Raw genomic sequence first — 21,640 nt, 5'->3', positions numbered from 1 at the left:
TAAGCTGGGACCTATTAGCCGGGGTCCTGCCTCGCCTGCCTGGAAGCCTGGCTGTTGGAAATAGCGTTTGTATTGTCCAGCTGGAAAACATTTTGTGAGTAGATTTGCTGCCTGTAGGGGCTCTCCCCCGCCCGCCCCACAGACCCCTCCTTCCTTGCGTGTTGATAAAAAATGCAAGCGAGAGAGATCTGTGGGGTCGCCCAAAGGGAGCTGGGCTGCAGCGCCGAATTTCTGGCTGTGCCGGGGTCGCTGGGCATCTGCGCGTGAAAGCTAAGACGAAGGGATGGAGTCAAAACGGCTTGTGCCTGCCTGCCCTGGTGCGTGCAGGAAAAATGGAATCCTCCAGATTAAACTGCAGTCGATGATGATGTTAAAGCGCCAGATTGATGGAGCTTTGTAAGAATTCTGCTCCCTGATTGGTGGAAGGCTTGACAGCAGAGGTCACGGTGTCACACATTCACTAACATTTCCTCCTCGAAACCGAGGGTTTATTAGCGACCAGGTGGACTACAGCCGTTTCTAGAAGACACTGCGTATCCCCGTGCCTTTTCTTTGATTCTGGTGTGTGGCAGGGAACTCAGCCCTTCTTTCCAATTGGGAGGCAGTTGCGTTACATTTTTGACTGTATGGTTTGAGGATGGTGTGTTCTTTGTCACAGTTGTAAGCATTTTTGATTAATGGTTTGGCATGTATTGTTGGCACCGTTTTACATTAACATATCTGACAATATGGTCCAGTAGATAAGCTAATTAAAATTGTTTGCCTTTTTGATAAGGATAACAATATAGCCTTGAATACAACTAGTTTTATGTGCTCTGAGCTGTAGACTTGAAGCGTGATAATGTGATCAGTGGTATCTCCTCTAAAGTTAAGATGCAGTTATTTTAAATGCTGCCTTGATGACAGCAAGCTGTGCCTTTTCTGAGCACACACATCTTTCAAAGCTCATATTCTCAAACCAGCAACAGGAAATGATACTGTCCTTAAAACGTTAGCTAAATATTCAGATAATGTATACTATCTGATTGTACATAGAACTGGATCAAAATAAACCTGAGTGTTTTGCTAAATTAGCCAAAGAAAATCAGAGTATTTTACTTTATTTTCTATTAGGAATAACTGGGCCCTAATAACTCAGTTATGACGATATTAACCTTGTAAGTAAATCTTGGCTGAATCCATACAGTTCCCCCAAAAGCTCATGGCTTAGCACTCAAATGAATGTGGTGAGGTGACATACTTGTGGAATCCAAGTGCTTACTCTACCATGAATGCCACACACAAATTTAGCCTGCACTTTATTAGAATCTTATTGCTTCCCAGAAGCCTTCAGGTCTCTACAGGCATTTCCTTTATGTTGATAGAGTTCATTGGGCTTAGTTTTAAAGCAGCATTATTAAACTTCCAATAGGTTTTTCACCTTTTGTAAAGAATCATTCCTACTGGCAGGAAGACTGAAGCTCTCATTTTGTAGATTTAAATTCCTGCCATGTAGCATAGTTTTGTTTGAGAGGAAAGCTGGACTTTTACCACATGGCTAAATGGAAGCATTCTGCTGCATCTTTGCAGTTGAGCTGTATTCTGGTAACAAAATCTTTTGATAGAAGTAAGTTTAATGTTAGGCACTCCAGTTTGACTTACAAAAGACAGCACTGTCTTCAGTGTTTGTTGAAACCCCTTGGTCAATAAGATCCTCCCATTGCACTGTTGCACCAGAGAGGAATCACTGTTTACATTTAGTACTTCTGCACCTACCTACAAAATAATCAATTTCTGGCCTGACAATAATGCATGTTGGAATGATATTCACATCAACAAGACTATGCCCAAAAATAGAATTTTTGAAAAATTGCTGTAGTAAGACTACTGGAAACATTACGGTGGAAATTAATGTATCAATTGAATAATACTTTACATGAAAATTGCTTACATTTAGCCTTTTACCCAGAGACTATCCAGGCCTCAAGATGTTTTAAATCCTCTTTATCAATTCACCCACCTGTGAGAATGGAATGTAGCACATTACCTGTCAACACTATCATTATACATCATTTTAGGATAGTTAAATGAATAATGCAAGCTTGAATGGCAACTTTATTTTGTGAATAAGCACTGGACTGGGATTCAGGAGATCTGGAATCTGTTCTTGGCTCTGCTAACAACTTGCCTTGTGATGTGGGACAAGTCACCTGTCTGTGTGCCAGTTTTCCTATCTATCAAATAGGGATAATGATACTTTCATAAAGTGTTCTGAGACCTACAGATGAAAACTGCTATATAAGTCAACACTACTTAACTGAAACTTACAGGAAATATTTAGATAAATAGCTAAATTGGGATTTTATCATGACACGAGATCACATTCTTAATTTTGCTGAAGCTGCCATGAAATCTTTAAAGACTCAGTTGGTTTAGGGCTCTGAAGTACCCTGAGTTCTAGTAGGATGAAAGTCCTTATACACAAGTAAATTATGTTTCGTCTGAAAGGCAGCATCACACCCATTAAGATCATGCTGGACTATTAGTTCAGTTGAATTTGAGATGGGGGAAATGCACCTTGTATAAACTTCTGTCCAATTTCTTGTGTAGCATTTTGCATTTTCCTTGTAGCTTTCATATTCAAATACCGACCAGAACAAACATCTCATAAAATCACACTCCAAGCTGGCGTGACTCTGATAGTTAGTTGGTTCCATCTATATTTAGAAATATGCATTAATTTTACTCTTAAAAAAATCCTAAAACATGAAGTAGAAGTCAATTGTTGGGCAAATCTTATGTAAAAAAAACCAACCAAACAAAAAACATTCTGCTCTCAATCTAGTTTGGCCAAGTTAGACTGTGCCTACTATGTTTTCATGAAAAGCAAATACTGTATCTCTCTCCTACAATGTTCAACACCATCTCAAGTTATCCTCCATAATATACCTTAGATGCTTTTATGTAAACACATCTTATTTTAAACAAAGGAAATGGTTGTTGGTCATAATAAACAAAAGTATATTTGTTAATCTAGTGAAAAATTAGTGCTTTTATAATATTTAATATTGTTAGGCATTATTTAACTCTTGTACAGTGTTTTTCATGTGTAAATCTAAATGTACTTTTCAAAGGAAGGGAGTACCCTCTCCATTTTGCAGATGCAGAAACTGAGACAAAGTGACTTGGCCGAGGTCATCCAGCATTCCAGGAGCAGAGCAAATAATAGAACCCGGATCTCCTGAGTCCCAATACAGTGCTTTATCCACTAACCCATGTAATAGTCTTCAACATCCTTGTGAGGTAGATATCCCCATTTTACAGATATGGGAACATGTATACAGAGTGTTAAGTGGCTTGCAGTAGGTTACCTAGAGAGTCAATAGCAGAACTACTATTCAAATGCTGAAGCAGTTCCTGGCTTCCAACTCTGTGCTCAATCCATAAGATCATGTTGCATCTTACAGTAAATAATTGTAAATATTAAATTTATATTAGTTTATTAAAATTATATTTCTGGGGTGGAAAGGAAGGACAAGAGGGTGTTCGTTTGATACATCTCAGTCAGGAGGCTTGGCTGTAAATTTGGTTTGGCACTAAGGTGTAATAAATTTTGATGGCCAAGAATGGATCTTGGCTCCCACCAGAGAATAGCCCCATATTTGCTTATAATTCTCTGCCCTAGGTAAATATAAGTAAATCAGTAAAGCAGCAAATCAGGAATGACAGGGCTGGGTGGGGACATTTTTAAACAGGCACCTGGCCACAGCACCCTATGCCACAATCTAGGCAATTCAATCAGTTCACCAGCCACACACAAATATTTAAAGTATTTTTCAAGTTTCATATTACAAATCTGAAGTAAAATTTTTAATTCACTGAAATAGTGGAGTCTTAAACCCTCTTTCTTTGGATACCACTCCTAATTCTGTTTTATCCACATGCAGTTGGGAAATCAGATTTATTAATTGGCCTTTTGTCCACTAGCCATATCACTTACTTCACTACCCTAAGCTTTTAAGAATGAGTGTTTAAACTTTTTAGGACTCTTTCAGGCTTTTTGCTTGTACATACAGCTTGAGTACAGATTATATATTTTCTGACACAATATCTTTGTTTAGTTATAAATATTTGCCTACTGTAAGTGTCCTCTTCTCTCTTCTTAAGGAGAAACTGGTATTTACACTGCTGATGTATAGCTTTTCTGTGCATAATAACGAATGTGGAACAGAAGTGATGGTGTTCTCATCCGCTGATTACAAAAACTATAATGTTTAACAGGATATGTCTAGAGTTTCAGTTGGTATAGGGATTTTTAGATGGTAATTTCTTTGGCCTATAGAAGATAGAGTTAAATTAACAGTAGAATGTTAACTGTTTTAGGACCCAGAAGTCTAGAATCGTCCTTCACATCTTTTGTTTCCCTTGTATTAAGTCCTGGACAAATTTTCTACTTGAGAATTTTGGACCATGAATCATTCATCCTTAAGAAAACCTGCATTATATGTCTCGAGGGTTTCTCTGTATTGTTAAACTAGTTTCATCCACTGATATTTTACTCTTTGAGTTAATCTATTCCCTCAGTATGTCTAGAGCAGTGGAATTTACTTTTTGGTACAAAATAATTGTATTTAAGTATTTAAGAAGGATTTATTGCATTACCTTAGTTTGGTTAGACAGAACACAAACTCCTGCCTGCCGCACTCGAGCAAATAGTTCAAATGACTTTAAATAAGACTATTCACATGGATGAAATGAGTAGAATAGGGCTCAGTCTTGTTGCAAGGAATTATGGGAGAAGATACTAAATAGACAAGTACTCTCATTTTATGGGGTTGGATAAGTAAGGCTCACAGACTGCAGTTCAGACCCACATCCTTCAGTCTCTGAAAATTTCAAATGCTACCCATGACAAGTGCTATTATATATAAAGGTTAGACTTTCAAAAGTGCTCAGTGTTGATCTGTTTGCTCCCATTGCAGTTGATGGGAGTCTTAGCTTTGACTTCAGTGGGAACAGATTTAGATCAGTGCTGAGTGCTTTTGAAAATCATATCCTATATGTTTGGCTCCATTCCAAAAGATATGGACTCTGTTTGATAACCCCTCTTGCATGTCAAAGCGTCTGAAGTAAAATACTACCACCGCGGTAAGGTAATACCCATGATTATGTCCTGTGTGTATTAAATGGTGACTTAAAGGATGCAGTTAGTCTCCAGTGTCACTTGTATGAGTGGTGCAAGAATCTTTCCTTACCTCTTGCCTAGTACCTGTAGGTTGGACAATAGATGTTCTTTCTCTTCTTCTCATACAGGTTGGATTCCTATCTCATCCCAGTTCCCCTTCACAGAGCCTATTGTTTTTTTTTTAATTTTTAAAAAGGCTATTTTCTGCTTCTTAAAAACTGGAGTGAGCAGATTCTGATTCTGGGATAAATTGGAGACACTGTTTCAATTAGGGTGACCAGATGTCCCGATTTTATAGGGACAGTCCTGATTTTGGGATCTTTTTCTTATATAGGCTCCTATTACCCCCCTACCCCCGTCCCGATTTTTCACATTTGCTGTCTGGTCACCCTAATTTCAATGGATATAGCCCATTTGAGAGATCCTGCTTTCAAAATGGGCTATAGTGGCACACCGTGGAGCTCTACTTAAAGAGAACTTGTTTTGGCAAAACAAATGTTCTGAGTGTACTCAAACACTACAGCTGATCTGTAGGGCAAGGGGCTGATCTCATTTGCGCAATAGCATTGCACTGACATTTCAAAATGTAAATATTCCTCAGCCTGAAATTGTTGAGGATCCTATTCTGATTATAACTTAGATTCTTGTTGAAGAGAACCTCTTTATGACTTGCAAGACAGTCTAGCATTAGGTCATGTAAGGAAGTGAAACTAAAACTTTTTCCAACATACCATCCTCTTCTCAGCCTTCAGGCCGGTTCTCTCTGACTGAAGTGCTTTGGATAGAATTGAAATATATGCTGCGTTTGTGGGTCTATGAAGCATCCTGTGGCTAGGTGAGCTTTATTTTAAAGGTACAGCTTGTTGAGCTGCTTATTAATATGGTCACCACCCCAGTGTTGTGTGGGTGCTTGCAAAAAGAGAGTAGACTTAAGATATTAGAAAATTTAACCTGATGTATCCTTTAGGAATAATCTTTTTGGCTTCGCCCCAGCCTTGTCCTCTTGTGGGAAGACCTTGTTGCTAGGTACTTTCCTGCTGGTGAGGTTAGTGTTTCCTGCTGCCACTGCAGCTGACAGTGAAAAATGTCTTAACAGAATTTATATGGAAAACAGGTTGGGTAGTTTGGGGGACATCGGTGTGGGGACTTGCATGGTTTTTGCCCACAGGAAGAAAGGTATTAAGTAAATTGATAGGAGCAAGGTAGAAACCTTAACTGTCCTTTGCTATGTGGGTGGAGTGAGTGAGGTCTAACTGCCTTGTCACATTTGGACTAGACTATAAGAACAGAACCTTCTATGCAGGCCTAGGTTCTGTGAAGCGTAATGGACCCATTGAGGCACTGGGGATTGGTAGATGTCAGCCTGGCCATTGCTAAAGCTCCATTCCCCCCCCCCCCCCCGGAGCCACCAAACCCAGGCATCAGCTAAATCTGGGGAACAGCAAATGAGAAAACAGGGATGGAAGTGAAGGTCAGAGGGATAAAGTCAGGGATTCACAGGAGGACACCGAGTAGAGAACCCCAGACAGCGTCCACTGCTCCTCGGAGGTGTCCGGGGAGGCAATGGACGCTTCCCAGAGGAACTCTGCCTGGATATGTGACTTAAGGAGGGACCAAAAGTAGGTCCCACAGTCAGAGCACCCACCTTCCAGCTTCTTCCTCCTGGTATGATGGATGGCCATCTTGGCCAGTGCCAGGAGCAGGCTGACGAGGAGGTCTTATGACTTTGTGGGGCCGCAGACAGTGTGTGCTTGGGTCAGGAGGTGTGGGGGGAAAGGGCAGCCAGTACCTCAGGAGGAGATTCTGGAGGAATGGGAAGACAGGCTGCAGTATGGTGCACCCTATATAAGTGCACACCATGGTCTCCCTCTCGCTGGAGAAAGAGCAGGTGTTGGGGAAGGTTGGGAACCATGCCAGGTACATGCCCGTGCTCATGGTAAGATGTGAGGCAGTGAATGAAGTTAGATCAGGCAGTAACCTTTCCCATGTATACGGTGGGTTGGAGGATAGGGAATGAAAACTAACATAGTGTAGTGCTATATTTGTAGCACTTATTCACTCCAAAATGCAAGTGAATTTTTGAAATGTGTAACAATTGTTGGAGAAAAATTCCTGCACTCATCCTCCCACTCTAAGGAAGGCATAGCTCAGGCTTGGTAAGGAAGCAGATTAGCATGTGTCAGCTTTTTACTCCCTGCAGACTTTCCAACCAGCCCTCTTGGCAGTTTTGTAATAGAAAATGAGTGGTTTTATCACATATTGTCAATCCCATTAATTGGTGATCTTGTTAATACTAAAATGAATACAACGTAATTCAAAATGAGGATCTACTATTTGCATGCAATATTCTGGTTGTGAAGCTCTTTATTACTGAAGTGTTGCTGAAGAGTAAGTTTTGTGGACTAACACTTAGTGCACACCAAATCACAGGGAAGGCTAGGACCATCTGGTAAAATCATATATGTATTTTAAAGGTCTGGCTTGACCAATTTGATTTCATTTTCTTTTCATGATAGCTGTAAACAAACTAACTGAATCATAATTCAGTTAAATCTGTTTCTCTGTCACGCTGTCCAAAAAGGATTGGCTCATCAAGAGGAAATGTAAACATTAATCAGTGAAGGGAGGCTTAAGGATGTAGCTTTCATAGGAAAACCTATAACTGTGCCAAACTGAGCTGCTGGGGGAGGAATGTCCCATGCAGGCTGTGGGCCAGATCTGTCTCCTATTTATGCTAGTTTTACACCAGTTAACTCATTTGAAATCAGTGGGGCAATTCTCACCTACTGCCTTGTCAGAAAAGAATCACATGTTATGAATCTGGGACATATGTGAATAGCAAAGGAAGGGAAAGATTATTATAATGATCTTGTGTAAATGAGGGGGTTTTAAGAGTGCGGTAGAATAATATTTTAAAAATCAGTGGAATTGACCAAGAAACTGTTTCTCAAATGAAAAAATGTTAGCCAATGTTTTTGTCTGCATAACCAGGCTCCTGCACTAGTAGTACTGCTGAAGAAAGGAATAGCCCATCATTTTGCTTCACGGAGATGCAGAACATCAATTAAGAATGTGTATGTGCTCTTGTTGTGTGTTCTTTTTATATTGTGGTGTGGGCAGGTACTGTGAGTGTAATTTCAGCTGCTCTTTAGATACTCATTTTTCAGTATTGCATTTCTTGGCAAAGCTCTAGGACATGGTCAGTCCGAAGGGCTGTGGACAAGTGACATTTCAGAGAAGATATATAATTAGAAGTATGTAAAATGAGCATTCCTCATACAGCAGGGCTTTTTTTCATACAGTACAAGTCTGCAACCTAAAAAGCTGCGTTTAGTCAGAGATGCACTTGAATGCAAATTATTGTTTGTCACTCTGGAATGCAGAGTGTGGATTCTCAGAAGGGCTGTTAGTACAGTACTGTGTTCTAAAAAATAAAAATATGCCTCAGGTAGATTTATACATTATTATGAAGAGGAAAACCTTTAAGGCTAATCCCTGTGGAACTAGTGCGATAGCTGCCTGATTGAGACGCATTAAAACAATATATATCCCATTAAAATATTTGCTACAGTATTCAGTAGCTTATAAAGGGTAGCTTATCATTAAAACCATTATAGAAATCCTGAGTAATGGCTTGCTGTGTGGAGGTGGAGTATACATCTCCAGTGAGAGAGAGGCCTCTTGGGGAGTTTCATTTACAGAAAGAATATAATTTGTGAGAGTTGGAAACATGGAGGCTGTGAAATTAAAATAGGTTAAATAAAAGGGATGTGTCATACTGAAACTACAGCATCAGCTCAGAAATAACAGAACTCTGTTGGAATCTTGTTGAACACAGAGAGGGTTATGAGATTAACTCACTTAATTGCACTAAATTTGAATGATTTGCATTGGGCCCTGTTGTAACACTTTTTTGCCCAGTTGTCAATATTAAAAATTGTGAATGTCTTACCAAATATTACACAAGGTGCATGCAGATTCTGAATCAGAATCTGAAAACAGACTATTCTCAGTTGCCATATTTCTTCATCCCAAAAATCAAAATGGCGCAGCTGTTAAACATCTTTGTGCATTACTGCCTGGCACTACTCACTGTCTAGCATGGATCTTTAAATAAAGGCCCAAACACTCCTTTGAAAGTAATGTAGCTTCTTTCTGTGCCCTTTCTGTGGTCTCTAGGTCACATGCCATGGATTAGTATCCATTTTAGCTAATACTCCTTTATGTAGGGCAGGGTCTGCCTTTCCGATACCACTTCCACCATTTCCTGCCAAAGAATACAATGTTAGAATATGGTAGAAATTAAATGGATTCAGAACAAGGCATTTAAGGGCTAGTCTACACTACAAAGGACTTGCTGGTATAGCTATAGTCTATTCGGGATGGTAAGAAAAAAATGACATTAGAAATACCTTTTTGTAAATGTGCCACAAGGTTGTTTTTTTGACAGCTTGTGCTGTGCCAGACTGGTGTTTTTGTTCCTGAAATGTGTTGTTACCTAATTTCATCCAGCAGGATCGTAGTGTGCAAATTATAGGGAAACATGTCTTTTACAGTATCACTATACAGAAATGACCACAAGTTCATAAGGCAATAGAAAGGGGAGGAGAGTATAGGGTTTCTACATAATAATTAAGTAGTGGCTTTTCATGGCAATGGATGATCTGATGACATCAGACTTTATGATGATTTTCTTTAATCGTAATTAGTCACGAGAATAAAAAGGTCATGATTAATTGCCATTTTAATCTCACTGTTAATAATAAAATGCCAATATAAATTTATTCTAAATATTTTGGGATGTTTTTCTACATTTTCAAATATATTGATTGCAATTACAACATGATACCAAGTGTACAGTGCTCACTTTATATTATTGTTTTTGATTACAAATATTTGCACTGTAAAAAAGGTAAAAGAAATTGTATTTTTCAGTTCACCTCTTACAAATACTGTTGTGCAGTCTCTTTATCGTGAAAGTGCAACTTACAAATGCAGAATTACTTTGTTTTCATTTTGAGTGCAGCTATGTAAAACTTTAGAGCCTACAAGTTGAAATATGAAGGAGCATATGAATGCTTAGTATATCTCGCATGTAAATATCTTGCATTGCCGGCTACAACAGTGCCATGAGAATGCCTGTTCTCACTTTAAGGTGACATTGTGAATAATAAGAGGGTTTCATTATCTCCTGTAAATGAAAACTTAACTTGTTTGTCTTAGCGATTGGCTGAACAAGAAGTAGGACTGAGTGGATTTGTATGAGGTGAATTGAAAAATACTGTTTCTTTTGTTTATCTTTTTAAACTCTTACCCTTAAGGAAGTTCAATAAAGATCACAGCCACATCTGTTAAATCCAAGTGTCATGTGACCCATGTCATCTTATTGCACATTGGTTAATGTTGGGGGCGGGGGGAAGGCCTACAGAGTGAACCTGTTTTGTCACATGACCCTGTAAGCAGATTGACAGTCCAAGCATTTAATAAATACATATTTACAGTGTGCAACTTAATTTACATATCAGAGTATGCCTATAGGTTATAGGCATGTTGAAGTGTTTGTTGCATGATGCATTTGTCTTCAACTAAATTGCTTGTTTGTTGTTTACAGTGTTTATGGTGGGGATTGAACTCACTAGTGTCACCATGTGTCTGATGGGAGTGTACTTTAGGACTTGACCTTAAAATATTCCATTAAAGGAGGACAAATTCTGTTAAACAGTACATCCACCTTTCTCTTAGCTTAAGGTGAACTAGGACACAACTTTGCTAGCCCTTCAAGATAAAAGGGGTGTGTCTGAACGGCCACTGGTAATTCTGTTCTTGGGTATTCAGGCAACTAGCACGATCTAAAAGAGGGATCGTCTGACAAACTGCAGCTGGTTCTTTTTAGTTTGTGTGTTCTCTTACACGGTCTAATAATTTTTAAACTGCAGGAGCTCCACCAGAGACCAATGTGGTTGGGGGAAATGAGATTTGGGGGAAAATATCATAGTATATTGATCAGTGGTGAGCAACCTGCAGCCCGCGTGGCTTCCCGCAGCTCCCATTGGCCGGGAATGGCGAACTGCGGCCCCTGGGAGCTGCAGGTGTGCCGAGCCTGAGGATGGTCAACGTAAAAAAACTGTCTTGCAGTTCGCCAGTGGCTTGCTTGCTAACTTGACGGGCTGCAGGTTGCCCACCACTGATACTGATAGTTTCAACCAGGGTGTATTGATTAAATCAAGGCAATATAAATCATTATTTAAATCACCAAGTGAAAAGTCTTGATTTAAATAACTGATTTTAATCAACTTTCCCATTTCTACTTCAGTTTTCTAAAGAAAGTTGCATTCTCATTGGTTGGTTCAACCATTAAAACATGTTGATTTACAACTAAATAGAGACTTTTTATACTAGATTTGGTACATCTTTTTGATATCTAGGATGGTACACTATAATTATATACATTTATTTAAGCAATTTATATAGCTTAGTGTTTTCAGATTCTTAAATTATACATTTTTAGTATGTTAGAAAATGATGAACAACACTGCTTGTTTACTAGATAATTTTTGATCATGGTTTGTGTCAAGCTATGCTAGGATGTTAACTGGAATTTAAACGCACAAAACAGCATATAAAATTTATTTTTATTAAACAAAATCTTAGACATTTTGGATATATAAACATTTCCTATCAAAACATGTTTCATATTTATCAACTAAATTTGATGTATTAAATAAACAGAGGGATTATCTGTATATTTAAAGTCAGACTGGAAAATGTTCAAATATGCTTAAGTGAATGTGACTGTAACTTAAGCTCCCACTTGCCTAAGTCTCTTGAAAATGAGACAATCTCCTAAATTACTTAGATTGTCCTTCAAACTTTTAAAACTAGTTGATCTCATCCCCTCCCATCTCATTTTTATTCATAGCCTGGAAGAGATAGAAAGGTTTTCTGCTTTTTCAACTCCCAGTTGATTTCTCAGATTTGAATGAATTTGTCCAAATGAAGAAAATATTCTTTCTGTGTCTGTGGAAGAGGTTACAGCTATTGAAAGCTGATTTATCATTTCAACAGACTCTAGTTCCAGGTGCTTATTTAGTGACTTCCACCAGTTCAGTGGTGCAATATCATCAGCAAACACGTACTGCTTGAATAGTTCACTTCCACTCCTGAAATTTATTATGGTTGGCATGACTGGTGCGTTGAGGATATTGGCAAGAAAATTTGGTGTAGTTAGAGTTTGATCTAGCCGCTCTTTACTGCCTGGAATTCAGTTTTGTTGAGTATTTCTTCAGTGTCTCTTCAATTCTTTCCAAATTTCAGCAGCACCAGCAATACAGCAGCAATCTTTCTGCAGTTTTTCCAATGCTATGGAACTAGGTTTCAATATATTCAGCATATATTCCACATTTCTCTTTAGTCCAATGCTGACTACTTTGGCTACATTGATAGTTCCATCTGTTCTGTCATGTTTTCCTTTGCAAATTGTTATCAGGATAGGCCCGTTCTTAATAAACAGCTCAAAACAGTCAACCAATGAATTCCATTGTACATTTTGGGAGAGAATTAGTTTCCTGCTCTCTTCAATGAAGCTGAAGCAAAGCAGTTGTAACAGAAGTATTTTGCAATTTAAACACCATTTTCCTTTATTCCTGGAATTGTACTTAAATCTTTGGCTAAAAAATGCATCAAATGAGCACTACACCCATATGTTGCAAGTTTCAGGTTCTCTTGATTATCTTCTTCTAGATTTCTTCTCATCTTTGCTACATTTTTAGCATTGTCTGTAACAAAGCTATGCACTTGATACTTAAGTATTTATTTGCAGTTTGTCATAGCTTTTACTGCTACTTCTCTTCAGCAGTCTGCTGTATGGGCATTTCCTGACGTATCAGTTGTTTCTGTAAGACAGAAACCCCACCTTTTGTTGTGACACAAGAACATATTACTGGATCAGAGTGTACGTGCTCCACCCATCAACACTCAGATTGATGGAAAATTCATTAATTTTTTCTCAGTGTTCAAATTTCCTTCTCATACGCTGTACCCAGCAGCCTTCCAGCAATGTCTGCTCTGCCTGGAGGAGTGTATGCTGGTTGTAATGATTGAATCATATAAATGAAATGTTTGTTCTGAACTAGATGAAAGAAAGACTCGGTTGCATAAATGAACCAAGCAATCTTTTTGTCTATGGAGTCTTGATGGAATTTGCTGGTCCTGATTACAAATTCATTCATTTTACTGGATTATGAAGAAAGTCTTTTTTAATATAGGTAATTTTATTGTCTGATGTATGTTTAATTGCAGCACTGTTGGTGGTACTAACAGAAGTCTCTGAAGTTGTAGACATTTCAGATGATGGACCATCATAACCCCTTATGTCTCATGTGGACCCTGAAAGAAAATGGTGAAAAAAGTCACTCTCTCTCACTGAGTATTACTAAGTGCACTGCTTTAAAAAATAAGATTGTAAATGAAAGAGTCCTTCTACTGCAGCTGCTTGTACCATTGTTTCAATGATATAACTTATTTTCTAAACTTAGTTTTATAGGGGAAATAATTAATAAAGCATAAGGATTATCTAAATCTAGTTAAACTTTTATTTCTAGCAACATACCAAACAGTTTGAAAAAAGAACATTTTTAAATGTTGACATTAATAAATCCCTAGTAAAACTTTACTTTTAAACAGAAAATCTTCACCTAGATTTGATTATATTGAGCAATTAAGAAATCACTTCAGAAGTCCTGCAGTATCAGTAAAACATTGACATACTTCGACAACCAACTAACATACCAATTATATTTTGAATACAAACATTTTGAAATTCATAAGTAATCCACTCAAAACATAAATTTACTATAATAATCAAAGTTAAAGTTTGTTAGCATAGTAGGACATGGTAGGCAGTCCATATGAATAGTGCAAAAATAAGTTTACTAATTAGTTGATCTAGATTGTCAGACTTGTCCACATCATCATTGTCAAAGTCATTGCCTTCTGAGGAGCATTTTTCATAAAGTTTCATTTTGACAACCAGCCCTTGCATCTCTTTTTTGCAGTGTTTACATTTGGCATGCGTTCCTCTTTTACTCAGAGGTACAGGAACTTCTTGAAAATACTTCCAAATAGGGTTTATTTTACCACTTAAAGCAATAGCAGGTTTTTTTCTGCTGTTCCCTGATGTTGAAATCAACACTAGAGACTGCATTCTGAAGAATGTTGTACATTCTTCCCACAGCATCCTGCTTAACACCAGTGTTACTCCTTCCTTGTTGCATACTCTGTTCTTTCTCCCTAGTCACTTAACTCTACCACTCTACCCTAACCTTACCACTATAAAAACAAGCTAACAACAATCCAAGACTTCAACTCAAGTAACCATCTGCCTTTTGCACTGCAGCATTTTATTTGTGTAGGGACCAGGGGGCGGTTGAGAAACTAATTCTGTTTGTATCTGGCTGTGTGTATGTGCAAGGACACCGAGCAAGGCCATTTAGTTGAAGTGCCCAGATTCAAAAGCAAGGGCTGGTTGTTACTGGGCAGATCAGTGTTTTGCCATGAACCAGGAACTACGTTTCCATGGTGGGTGGAATCATAAATATTCATAATTTTGAGAACAGCCAGTCAGAGCCCAGGTAGGGAGAAGCTTTAAAATAGGAGTATGAGACCATCCAGGTGGGCTCAAAGGATGACCCTGAAGAGATACATGATGATGTCTCCTGGAGTCACAGGCCAGGTCCCAATGCCGGTGATGACTTTGCTGGTCTCTTGCATCTAGTAGCACAGCCCCTGGTTCTCTCACAGGATCGAGCCCTTAATACGATACATGACCTATTATGCCATATTTATAAAGCTTGAACTCAGAAATTAGATCTTCCCCCTCCCCCTCCCCCACCCCCACCCCGATTCATTCTTTGTATGCACAAGCATCCTTTGACTCAGAGTTTTTGATAGAGGCTTATGAATTCAGCCTATTTATTTTTTACTTAAATGTTTTAAGAGATTGTAATGAGTTTAGGCCTTAACATATTTTATATTAAATTTTAATTTTAAACAGGTCTATTGTTAGAAAGAAAAACTTATTATAATTTAAATAACAATCAAAACAATCCCATTTTTAAATTTAAAAATCCAAGGATTAAAATTTTAAAAAATCATTTTTTAAAATTTGTGTTTATCCATCCTGGTCCCAACATTAAAATTGATTCATTGTGCAGCTGCAACAAAGTAGGCTAATAGAATATTGGCCTGTATCAAGAAAAAAATTATTATATAAATGATGATGAGCAAACAATTTTTTATAAAGGGCAGTTTATTCCACAAGGGAGTGTAGAGTCCAGTTTTGGCCACCCTATCTGAGGTTAATTTGGAAGTTATACAGTGTGTGCATTTGAAATGAAGGAATACTGTTAAGGGCAGTAATATCTCCAGAATGGGAATGAATTTTTAAGTTTAGAGAACATACTGGTAATATTTCTATAACCAGAATCAACTTTCCGAGTGCACCCACTGCAGCTGGAGAGAGTACAGCATAAAGCAACCAAATATGTGAGGAGAGTGACGCGACTGTTTTAGTCTTGGAAGAAAACTACTAAAGGTGACATGACTGAAGTTTTAAAGCCAGATAAGTCATCTTATTAATATTGATCTATTTGAGGTTGCACAGACCAATAGCAGGAGTTCTCAGAGCTAGATTGAGGCCTCTGCTCAGACAATCGCATTCCTGGACTTCAGGAAAGCAGACTTCGACTCCCTCAGGGAACGGATGGCCAGGATCCCCTGGGGGACTAACTTGAAGGGGAAAGGAGTCCAGGAGAGCTGGCTGTATTTCAAGGAATCCCTGTTGAGGTTACAGGGACAAACCATCCCGATGAGTCGAAAGAATAGTAAATATGGCAGGCGACCAGCTTGGCTTAATGGTGAAATCCTAGCGGATCTTAAACATAAAAAAGAAGCTTACAAGAAGTGGAAGGTTGGACATATGACCAGGGAAGAGTATAAAAATATTGCTCGGGCATGTAGGAATGTTATCAGGAGGGCCAAATCGCACCTGGAGCTGCAGCTAGCCAGAGATGTCAAGAGTAACAAGAAGGGTTTTTTCAGGTATGTTGGCAACAAGAAGAAAGCCAAGGAATGTGTGGGCCCCTTACTGAATGAGGGAGGCAACCTAGTGACAGAGGATGTGGAAAAAGCTAATGTACTCAATGCTTTTTTTGCCTCTGTTTTCACTAACAAGGTCAGCTCCCAGACTGCTGCGCTGGGCATCACAAAATGCGGAAGAGATGGCCAGCCCTCTGTGGAGATAGAGGCGGTTAGGGACTATTTAGAAAAGCTGGACGTGCACAAGTCCATGGGGCCGGACGAGTTGCATCCGAGAGTGCTGAAGGAATTGGTGGCTGTGATTGCAGAGCCACTGGCCATTATCTTTGAAAACTCGTGGCGAACCGGGGAAGTCCCGGATGACTGGAAAAAGGCTAATGTAGTGCCAATCTTTAAAAAAGGGAAGAAGGAAGATCCTGGGAACTACAGGCCAGTCAGCCTCACCTCAGTCCCTGGAAAAATCATGGAGCAGGTCCTCAAAGAATCAATCCTGAAGCACTTGCATGAGAGGAAAGTGATCAGGAACAGCCAGCATGGATTCACCAAGGGAAGGTCATGCCTGACTAATCTAATCGCCTTTTATGATGAGATTACTGGTTCTGTGGATGAAGGGAAAGCAGTGGATGTATTGTTTCTTGACTTTAGCAAAGCTTTTGACACGGTCTCCCATAGTATTCTTGTCAGCAAGTTAAGGAAGTATGGGCTGGATGAATGCACTATAAGGTGGGTAGAAAGCTGGCTAAATTGTCGGGCTCAACGGGTAGTGATCAATGGCTCCATGTCTAGTTGGCAGCCGGTATCAAGTGGAGTGCCCCAAGGGTCGGTCCTGGGGCCGGTTTGATTCAATATCTTCATAAATGATCTGGAGGATGGTGTGGATTGCACTCTCAGCAAATTTGCGGATGATACTAAACTGGGAGGAGTGGTAGATACGCTGGAGGGGAGGGATAGGATACAGAAGGACCTAGACCAATTGGAAGATTGGGCCAAAAGGAATCTGATGAGGTTCAATAAGGATAAGTGCAGGGTCCTGCACTTAGGACGGAAGAACCCAATGCACAGCTACAGACTAGGGACCGAATGGCTAGGCAGCAGTTCTGCAGAAAAGGACCTAGGGGTGACAGTGGACGAGAAGCTGGATATGAGTCAGCAGTGTGCCCTTGTTGCCAAGAAGGCCAATGGCATTTTGGGATGTATAAGTAGGGGCATAGCGAGCAGATCGAGGGACGTGATCGTTCCCCTCTATTCGACATTGGTGAGGCCTCATCTGGAGTACTGTGTCCAGTTTTGGGCCCCACACTTCAAGAAGGATGTGGATAAATTGGAGAGAGTCCAGCGAAGGGCAACAAAAATGGTTAGGGGACTGGAACACATGAGTTATGAGGAGAGGCTGAGGGAGCTGGGATTGTTTAGCCTGCAGAAGAGAAGAATGAGGGGGGATTTGATAGCTGCTTTCAACTACCTGAAAGGGGGTTCCAAAGAGGATGGCTCTAGACTGTTCTCAATGGTAGCAGATGACAGAACGAGGAGTAATGGTCTCAAGTTGCAGTGGGGGAGGTTTAGATTGGATATTAGGAAAAACTTTTTCACTAAGAGGGTGGTGAAACACTGGAATGCGTTACCTAGGGAGGTGGTAGAATCTCCTTCCTTAGAGGTTTTTAAGGTCAGGCTTGACAAAGCCCTGGCTGGGATGATTTAACTGGGAATTGGTCCTGCTTCGAGCAGGGGGTTGGACTAGATGACCTTCTGGGGTCCCTTCCAACCCTGATATTCTATGATTCTATGATTCTATGTCAGAATCCAGGCTTTCATTTAATCATATATATATATATATATTTTTTTTCTAGTTCTTATGGGTGCATTTGGGCGGGAAAGCTTGAAAACACAAACCTAACAGAAGACACATGGTGTGGGCTCAGTGCTGCCATCCCATTATAGCTCTGCTGAGATGGCATTGGCAGGAAGGGAAACTGAGGACTGTGTGGAATCCCCAGTTTTCAGGTGGTCTGTGGTGTTGGAAACCTGCCCAGCAGATGGTTGTTCTGTGGGTAGCCCCTGCCACCAGCTCCCCAAGTATCAGGGCCATGGTGCAGAGGTAAGACATTTAGGTGGTGGCTCTGGAATGCTTTAATCGGGCCCTGGGTGACATGACTATAATTTGAGAGATTATTCATGTAAGAAAAATCCAGAGATATATTAGAGAATGGTGGATAGGTGGAATCAAATAGCATTAATGTATTTAAATATATTAGAAGACCATATGAAACTACAGTTAGAAGTTAATTAAAGATTAGCTAATTAAAGTTAAATTTGTCCTTGCTGATCATGCCCCTGCCTCCTCGAAGTATAATGCAAGAGTGGCTATGAAATGGTTTGTAATGGAGTGCTCTTGATCCTTTTCAGGCACAAAACATTTTTAAAAGTTTAAAATAAGAATTTTAATCTTAGAAATGTTTGTCTTTTGAAATATGTAGGGTAGGAGGGTCAAGCAGTTCTAGGTGTGAAGGGTTGGTCCTTGATCATCTCCTGGTTCTATGTAAGTAGAAGCTAAGAATAGAAAATATTTACTGTGCCCATCTCTCTGCCAATGAAAGAATGTTCCTTACAGGACACTTTCTAGTGTCCAGCCTAGTTTCAGATGTCTCAAGCAATTTCCCTGGGGAGGCTATTCCACAGTCTCATAGATCGCACTGTCATGAAGTTCTTCCTAACATTTAGGCTCAATTTTTGTGACTTTTATCCTGTTCCCTCTAGTCATTCCCTTTGTACCACTCTAAGTAGTTCCCCTTCTTCCTTGATGCTTACACTCATTGAATCTTCATAAATTGTTCTGTTCTTCACTCTTGCTTAGTTATTGCTTGAATGAGCTTTATACATAGTTAGCTGTTAGTAAGTATGTGGGGAGTTTGGAATCTGCTTAGGTCCCCAGTGAGGATGAGTATGTAGTGTTACGGTACCTTATCTTGAAGCCCACATACATGAGTGGTTCAGTAGGTCAGTGCTCTGAATATGCAAGTGAGAATCCTGCACAGGTCAAAAATTAAATTAATTGGGCGATTTCATCCTGCTTACTAGCTGAATCTTGTCCATCTGAAAACTACCCAGCAGTTAAACACCATGGGCAGTCTCTGGACTGAAATTGCAGAGTGAGAATTAAAGTTAGAACTGAAGGAAAGCCTGCACAGTCCCAGTCTTTTTAGAGTGGCTGTGTATCCACCACATCAGTGAAAGCCAGTGGCAGTGGCAGGTGCTCAGCATCTCTGAAAATGTGGGCTTAGGCATCTCAAGTTTTAGGCACCTGTAATTAAAGGCCAATTTTGAAAAGTGCCTGTTTTCCCATTGGTTAAATGGGGATAAAATCTTTATCTGTTTGTTAAAGCACTTTGAAATCTTCCGTACTGGTGAGAAGCATGATGTGTAACTGCTAATCGTCCTCTGCCCAGAACAAAAGATAATCTACTCATGGGTTGATCTGTTGTCTGCTGCATCCAACCCAGGAGTTTAATAAAGCGGCAATGTATTTATATCATGATACCTTTTGCTTTTTGTAAATGGCTCCACATATACAGTTGTATTGTCTTCATAAGTGTGCTTAGCAACTCTTTAATTTAAATAGGAGTTGAACAACTGTATCAAGAGAATCTAAAATCCAAAGTCTCTCTTGGTGGGTTCAAGCTTGGTTTCATTGGGGACCAACCACAGATTTGTTAATCTTCTCTTTCAAATTATTGCAGTCACAGATGATCAGAACTCATCCTTGGTGACCTATCTAAATTTTATGTACATTTTTAAAATTTTACAACTCAGATTTAATATAGGGAATGAATAATGTACAGATGTATAATGTGAAAAGAGCTGAAACAAGGGGAATCAAGCACCATTGCCAATGCCTAGCTCATTGAAAATTTTATAGATTTAATCTCATCCTTCTGGAAGAAAACATCAAAGGAGCAATTCAAGCTTAACTCTTTGGTGCTGAAGACTAGCTCAGTGGTAATATTTTAAATAAAGTCTGGCCAGTTTTGAAAGTGTTACCTCACTGACACTTTAAGCTTTGCCACATTAAATTCCTACCTTACGGCCAGTTCAGAAGTCCAACCGGGTATTGCTCCAACCGTCATTGTAAGACACCATTTTATATTGTATATTGTGAATTATTGGTTCCAAGCTGCTCAGATATATAAAAACATATACATCTCATACTTCTACCTTAAACTTTCCTGTTCCTGTCTTAATGAGTCTCTTTGGTCACTGCTACTGCTCTCCTCTCATAAGATGTGTGAGCTCTAGTGCATAAAGAAGATTGGGTGGTCCAAACCCCAATCATGTTTGTGAGCACAAGCTCCATTGCTGGATACATCACACAACTAATAAGAGTATAGACACTATTGGGGTGGGGATCAATTATTGTAAAGCTGATGCTTGTCTCTAAAGATTAGGACCCACATCCATTCAGGGCAAACTGCTGATAGCTGTCTTCCAGTACTATTACCTGAGCCAAACTTAGCTAAAACTACATTGGTGAAGGTTGATGTGGAAAGCTATCTATACAGATCAAATGCAGACACGTTCAATCCATGTTAATTCCAAAGATATGACAACATATTCATAGATTCCAAGGCCAGAAAGAACCACTATCTGACCTCTTGTATGGCACAGGCCGTGGAACTCTCCCCAAAATACCTTCTTGTGAGCTAGAGTATATCTTTAAAAAATAATAATAATCCAACCTTGATTTAAAAATTGACAGCGATGGAGAATCCAGCATGACCCTTGGTAAATTCTTCCAATGGTGAATTACCCTCAGTGTTAAAAATGTGCACCTTATTTCCAGTCTGAATTTGTCTAGCGTCAACGTCTAGCAATTGGATCATGTTATACCGTTATCTGCTAACTATTTAACTACAAACAGTGAATATGTAAATACATAAGCACTAAGAAACAGCACACAGTTTGTTGTTATGCATAAGCTGGGTCTAATATAGATTTGTCCGTACAGTTTTGAAGGTCTATCAAATATTGTATTTACTGAATTGCAGCAAAATACTGTAGTGGTAAAAAAACAGCAGGAAAAGGTATGGAGAAAGTAGCCAAAGAATGAAAAAAATTGTCAGTTTTCTGTGCAGAGGTGAGAGTGGAAACTCAAAATACATAAAATTCAAAGAAGCCATTGGACATGGCTTGGATTCTTTGAGGTGCCCTAAAGTGTTTTTAAGAACTACATCACTTGTATGAAATTTGTAACTTAATTTCTAATAATGCAAAGTATTAACTATACTTTCACAGTTGGCTCAGTGAATAAACTTAAAGCAAAATTATCTTTCAAGCAATAGCAAAATAATATAATGCGGGACTATTTATTGGGTTATTCTAAAGGTTTTG

General features: G+C 39.3%; 1 protein-coding gene across 4 annotated transcripts in view; it reads left to right on the top strand.

The window, feature by feature from the left end:
- MAPRE2 (microtubule associated protein RP/EB family member 2) overlaps positions 1 to 21,640 on the top strand; it is a 170,318-nt gene that overhangs the window by 74,312 nt on the left and 74,366 nt on the right. The gene's annotated exons all lie outside the window — the stretch shown is intronic.

The sequence above is a fragment of the Lepidochelys kempii genome, chromosome 2, assembly GCF_965140265.1.
Source record: "Lepidochelys kempii isolate rLepKem1 chromosome 2, rLepKem1.hap2, whole genome shotgun sequence".
In the NCBI taxonomy this organism is placed as follows: domain Eukaryota; kingdom Metazoa; phylum Chordata; order Testudines; family Cheloniidae; genus Lepidochelys; species Lepidochelys kempii.
The sequence above is the reverse complement of the archived record's forward strand: the minus strand, read 5'-3'. Positions and strand labels throughout refer to the sequence as shown.